The following is a 7,216-nucleotide window of genomic DNA, read 5'->3' as shown; positions in this document are numbered from 1 at the left end:
GATCGTTCTTTGAATCTAAATCCACGCATTGCTGTCCTTGTGATGCACTTTTCAGATATGATTTCAATTGCTTCGCTGACCTTTTGAGACTCGGAGTTCTCTTCAATTTCATAAATTAATCATGAAAATAACCTCTCAAGACAGTTAAATCCAACTCTAATAGGATTTGAACGTGTTTGCATGAAAATTAAACTAACAACGACGCTAATTAATTCCGCTAAAAACTAATTAACGTCCAACAAAAATTCAATTCTAAATCCAATGCCACCAGATAAAGGCACTTGCAATTATATAATTAGTGTGTTGTTGCATCTTTTTAGACATTATGTGTTCATAATATGCACTCAGGAGGAGCATTAATAGACAAATCATATTAAGTTGAAATTAGAGTTTCAGCAACAACAAAAGCCGCAAAAAATAAACACTCTTTCTCCACACGTATAAACAAGGGATATAATTATGAACTTTGAGAAAAACTGAAACTAGAATAAGAATTAGGGATTCAAACACTATTAGATCCTCTGAGCATTCCTTCAATTCAACATGCAATTTACATGAAATTGAAAAGGCAAAAATATAAAAATTCATTCAACGGGTCAAGAATTTTTAGTTATTAACCAAAAAAGTAAAACTTTTTTTTTTTTTAAAACTCGAAAGAGCAAGAAAAATCAATTTGATAGTAGCCGTTAACGTTTCAAAATATAACTTTAAACTTTCAAAATCTAACCAGGATACTCATGAACTTGTGAGTGCCTGCAGACTATTATGCTATTACAATTTCAGTTTAATGCGAAATAATGCAGGGAAAAGGATGATTCGGCTTAATTGCATAAACCTAGGAAGAGCAGTCGAATGTAACTCAACCTGCTTTTTGTCGGATGCAGCATATACAAGCTTGAAGATTTCTTGTTACCTTCCATTATCCTTTTCTTCAAAACCCAAGTAATTTTCTTCCAGTTAGAATAAATTTCTCTAGAACTCTAAGCTGTTCAGCAATTTTGACAAAAGCAAATGAGAGACAAAGTATGAACCAAAAGGATGTCACCATTACATTTGAAGGCAGGTTCAGAACTCCAAGGGAAAGGGAACAGCCTGTAGCAAATGAGAGACAAAGTATGAACCAAAAGGATGTCACCATTACATTTGATTTGAAGGCAGGTTCAGAACTCCAAGGGAAAGGGAACAGCCTGTAAAAGGTATTTTTCTCCAGAAAAATTTTACGTTTTTCATGAACATATTTTCTAATCACATTTTTACCTCACGTATTTTCTAATCACTATAGTATATTTTTTAACAAAACTCCCAAAAATAGCAATCCAACTCATCAAATTTTCAGCTCCCCTCAACTGACCACAAGCATTTTTTTTCAATCTACAACGTATGTGCATGGAGAATGTCGCGCCCCACTTTTCGATTGAATGTGTGATGTGTGTGTAGTGTGGTGTGAACGTGTGCAAAATGAAAATAAAGGCCATGGGACTTGATAAAGCGACGGTTTGGCCATATAAGTTCAAAAAGGGTTTTTTTTTGAAAAATGGAGTCGCCACTTGGTATAGAGTTAGGGTGTACCAAGTCACCCAAAAATGATTTTTGTTTTTGAATGAAAAAAATAAATAAACCCTTTTAAAGAACTTTTGGGTCTACGTAACCAAAAAGAGGGATCGGGGGTCACATTTGACGAAGGGGAAGGCAAGGATAAAAATCCAAGGCACCCCTTCGACCTAGCCAAGGCTAGTTGCGTGACTTAAACCAATTTTCCCTAATTTTTCTACCCAAGGTATGTATCGCGTATTGGATATGTCTATATGAATGCAAAAACCTAGACCTAGGGGGATTGGGGGAAATTTCTCTTCAAAGGTTGAGTGGTGCCAATCACATTAATTGTGAAGCCCAATAATGATCCTTTTGGAGAGGTCACGCCTAAACCGAAATGACGTGAAAAATGAGTGGAATGCATGCCATGTGAAAGTGTGAGTTGTGTGAAGTGAGAAAAATGATAAAAGTAATAAGGTAAGAGTGAAGGTGTGCAAATGTAGATGAAAGTACTCATGTGCGAGTGAAGATAAAGTTGTTCGTGTGCAAGTGAAGATAAAAGGGTTCGTGTGCAAGTGGAGATAAAAAAGTGTTCGTGTGCAAGTGAAAGTGATAAAAAGGTGCATGTGTGCAAATGAGACAAAAGTGAAAGTGTAATGATAGAGTGGATTGAGAATGCATGAGTCTAGGGAATTCATGCATATTGGGTATGGGGAGACCTAAATCGTGACTTGATTTTCCCTTTGATTAGAAGGCGAAACTAGCGTGCTAAGGCTATCGAGTAGCCACACTCGCTCGTTTCCCTTATCGGAAGGGGACTCTCACGCAAATGTACCCTATAACTAGTATGAGATGCAAAAATCCTAAAATGAGGGGAAAAGGGGCTCGAGGAGCATGCCAGATGATAAAACTAAGGAAAAATGCATGATATGTAGTGAACAAGCAAATGATATGCTAATGAGGGGAAATCCCTAAGGGTCTAGCGTTGGACTAGCCCATTCTATGAATTCCGACTAGCGTTGGACTAGCGGAAGCGTACATTCATCCATTCCATTCATTCATGGCTATGAAAGCAAGTAGACATGCCAAAATACTCGTAAACACATAGCACATAGCATTTAGCATGCTCGACTAGATGCAAGAGCCTAATAAAGCAATTAAACATGTAGCAACAAAAGCAAGCAACCAAGGGGAAGGGGAAGTGGACCAGATGCTCTCCGAGCCCTATCTATTACAAGCCAAGAGGTGTACACATACCCCATAAAAGCATAAAGGGGAAGGGGAAATGGACAAGATGCTCTCCGAACCCTATCTATTACAAGCCAAGAGGTGTACACATACCCCATAATGAATAACTTAAATAAAAAGCAAAAGTAAATGAAATAAAGGAAAGGAATTAAAGAAAGGCAAGGAAAGCAACGTAGACATGCAATTCACACTTAGCACGTTGGATCACATAGGAGAAATGAAAATCAAGGAGATAGAGGTTACCTCCCTTGCAATTGAGTCCAAATGAAGTGAAATCACTTATTTATCCTCCAAAATAAAAGAAATGGTCAAGGTACCAATTTATTTGGAAAAATTAAAGAAAATAGGCAAAACATCAACTCACTTGATCATAAAGCCCCTAAAGTCATGACTTAAGTGCAATTGACAAAGCATGGTAGTTAATTGAAGCAAACAAGCAATGAAGTTGCAAAATTAAAAGCTACCAAAGACCAAATTGAGGAAATCATGTGATTGATTGGGCCATAGTAGAGTTAGATAAGAAGCAAGGGGTTAGAATGCAATTCTTCCTTTATATTCATGCATGCAATCTACGTAGGAGAAACTTCCTTTGCAGCAAATTCTATTTCCAGCCGTGGCTTCTTGCCATTATCATGCAAACACAGCCCAACAAATATCCAAACTCTACCTATCAAACGTCACTTAAGACGTGCAACTGCATTACAGGATTGAAGCAGAGAAATTGAGCTAATCATCCAAGGTAAAAGGAACATAAACAACAAAGAAAGAAGAACAGAAAAAATGCAGCAGGAGCTTTCTTCTTCATTTGCCATTAGTTTCATGCAATCTCCTTATCCAGATTAAATGCATTCATGCCGAACATCTCAAGGAAGTCCTGATTGGTTCTCTAACTAAATAAAAGGTGCAAGAAATTGGGACAAGAGAGAGGAAAAGGAGTGAAACATGACTACTATAACTGAACCTTCTTGCTGGTTTCTGGATTCCTTCATCTTTTCTTTGCATATTTCGTTCAAAGCAACTAATAATCCGGTCAGTCATCAGCTACCCAAACTATGCAGTCCATTATCACAACTAAACAACAATCACATGCGAAGATTTAGGAGGACAGAGCATACAAAATATAAGGAACAGCAAATTTCTGCAACTATGAACCAGCGGCTGCCTTTTCTCAAACTTGCGGCAGATTCCAGCAGCAATTACATCCATTTCATCATACAAACAAGTTCATTAAAACAGAAATATTGACCCAAATCAAACATGAAATCTTATTTGCAGGTTTAAGACAGAAAAACTGAATTGGTGAATACCCAAAAACAAACAAAAATAGCAGTAAAAAAAAAAAGAAACAAAGTGCAGCAAGAATTTCAGCCACCTTAGAGCTCATTAGCGGATTGGAGAGCTTGTGGTGGATTGCCGAGAACCAACCTAACGCAATGGACTAAATATGCAAACTAATAACCCATTCAAAGTTCATTTTGGGTTGCATTCATTCAAAGCTTCCTATTGCAAAAGCCCTTGGCAACTTATCAAGACATTAAAACCAGTTTTACGGGAGTGTTTCATGGAGAAAGCAAAACAGAAAAACATTGAGAACGACATACAATTTTTCATCATTCAAACAAAGATCCCAACCATCATCTTAACAACAATGCATTGTTTAAGCCTTTCATTGAATGGATTAAACACTAACACACACGAAACAGCCTAAGATAATGCATCAGGCTACACCACAAACACGTGCATCTTCCGAACGCAGGGAAATGTAAAAATGCAGCAAGATGCGACAAGAACACGACAGATTTCACACAACTTCCTCTTTGCAAATCCAGCATGTTTACAGCATTTATGTGACCCCATGAACTTGTAAATACCCTACTCAAAGCTCCCAAACATCAACCCGACTTACTTCAAATCAAACAGCAAATCATGATTTTTATTACCGCCTTCCTCCTCCCAGAAAATCTGAACACAAAAGACTCCATTTTTTTGGTATCTTCAGCAGTTTTTATCCGATGTAATGAACCCAATGAATCAACAAACCCACAAAACACTAGAGTTCAAACTCATTGCTTAGCAAAAATTGGGAGATACACGCTCCACAGGCCATATGGAAGCTGGTAGAGACAACGGCAACCCACAACAAAAACAGAAAACTAAAAGCAAGAGTCCAGAACCTCTGGTTTACTAAGTTAGAAGCTTCAGGGAAATGATATAAGACTAACTAAAGAAAAAAGATAGATTTACCTGAGGATGCTAGCGTAATCCACGAAGGTGAGGTATTTCAAGGAAATCACGAAGACTGCCAGGATGAACCCAGAAATTATGCTTCAGCGTTTTCCAGCAACGCAGATCCCGTTACTTCAAGCTTCAACCTATTGGCCTGGGAGATAATTTCAGTCACCTACTGTTGACCAAAGCTTGCCCCTTCTCTCTTTTTCCACTCTCGAAGCTTTACCTCACTCCTTCTAGTTTTCTGGTTCACTCTTTCGGTCCCCCCCTTGCCTGATGCCGCCGCCACTTTTTCTCTCGGCTCTTTTTCCTTCCTTTTCTTTTGCTTGTGTTTCTATCCCCCGTTGGTTCTCCCTTTGCGGCTGTCTTGCGGCTTTCCTTTTATATCTAGGAACCACAACCCTAAACCTTCAGCCAGCTCTTCTATATTTACAGCCCAAGGGGCTGCCCGAAGTCCTCCCTTGCAAGCTGCAAAAACGCAGCTTGCAAGTCGCGTTTCTCTTTTTTTTTTTTTTTTTTTTTTTTTTTTTTTTAATAAATACAGAAATGAATAAAATAAATAATAATAACACAAATTGCCCAAAAACCAGGTAATAATAATAATAATAATAATGAAATAATTTAAAAACTAAACAAACTAAAAACAACAAAAATGGCCATTTTTTTTCCATCTTTTTTTGTTTCATTTTCATATTTTTCATTTTTTCTTTCAAGAAAGCAATTGGAAATTTAAAATTAGCAAAACGACCTAAATCATATTTTTTTTTGAATGCTTTTTTTCTTTTTTCTTTTTTTTCTTTTTCAACAAATTCTATGATAAAACTTAAAAATAAAAATAAAACTGGAAACTAAAAACTAAAAATGAACACAACAAATAAAAAACTAAAAATGAAATTTCACCAAAAATTTGGTGTCTACAGTTTGCCCCTCTTTGTCTGAGTTTTGGAAAAACTTGAGACAAAGAAGTAGACACCAAATACTCACCTGTGTTGTTGGGCTGCAAAAGACGCTTCTGAAATGAGGACTGACCTCTTTAACAATTTTTTGAGAAATGGTATTGACCCAAACAGGAATTTAAATGGGACTGACCCGAACAGAAATTTAAACGGGACTGACCCGAACTGAAATTTTGAAATTGGGATAGACCCGGACAGAAATGTAAAATTGGGATAGACCCTCGGGATAGACCCGGACAGAAATATAAAATTGGAATTGACTAGAGATAGGAAATTCAAATCATGGGACTGGCCCGAGCAAAACTTTGAATTGTGGGACTGACCCGCATAAGCTTTGAATCGTGGGACTGACCCGAAAATGCTTTTTGATCGTGGGACTGACCCGAATGAGCTTTTTGATCGTGGGACTGACCCGAAAATGCTTTGACCGTGGGACTGACCCGAATAAGATTTTAATCGCGGGACTGACCCGAACAGGCTTTGAATCGCGGGACTGACCCGAAAATGCTCTTGATCGTGGGACTGACCCGAAAATGCTTTTGATCGTGGGACTGACCCGAATAAGATTTTGATCATGGGACTGACCCGAAAAATGCTTTTGATCGTGGGACTGACCCGAACAGGCTTTGAATCGCGGGACTGACCCGAAAATGCTTTTGCTCGTGGGACTGACCCGAAAATGCTTTGATCGTGGGACTGACCCGAAAATGCTTTTGATCGTGGGACTGACCCGAAAATGATTTTGATCATGGGACTGACCCGGAAATGCTTTTGATTGTGGGACTGACCCGAAAATGCTTTTGATCGTGGGACTGACCCGAGCCTGCCGTGATAAAATTTGTATTGATTTTTGATTGATGATTTTTCTTTTTGCTTTTCTTTTTGACTTTTGAAAATCTTTCCAAGAAATTAATTTGCCCCAGTATGATGAATTTTTGCAATGTGAGTCCAGAGTTGATTCCATATCGTCATGCTATTGCATTTTTGATGAAATTTGCTTGCGACATTTTCAATCTGCCTTTGTTCACCGAAGGACTCTTTCCGACACCGATTCCAGCGCGAGGTGTGATGACTTTCATTTGTGCATGCCGTTTTTCTGCAAAAAGAAAAGAAAACAAAGAAATTGCCACCATCATTTGATCCGTTTTCCTTTGAGAATCGTGTAAACATGAGTCTTTCGATGCCTTTATCAACTTTTGTTGCGGCAGCCGACTGAGTTGGATTTTTCACCCTAAGGCTTTTCCGATTTA

The sequence above is a fragment of the Coffea eugenioides genome, chromosome 4, assembly GCF_003713205.1.
Source record: "Coffea eugenioides isolate CCC68of chromosome 4, Ceug_1.0, whole genome shotgun sequence".
Lineage (NCBI taxonomy): Eukaryota > Viridiplantae > Streptophyta > Magnoliopsida > Gentianales > Rubiaceae > Coffea > Coffea eugenioides.
The sequence above is the reverse complement of the archived record's forward strand: the minus strand, read 5'-3'. Positions refer to the sequence as shown.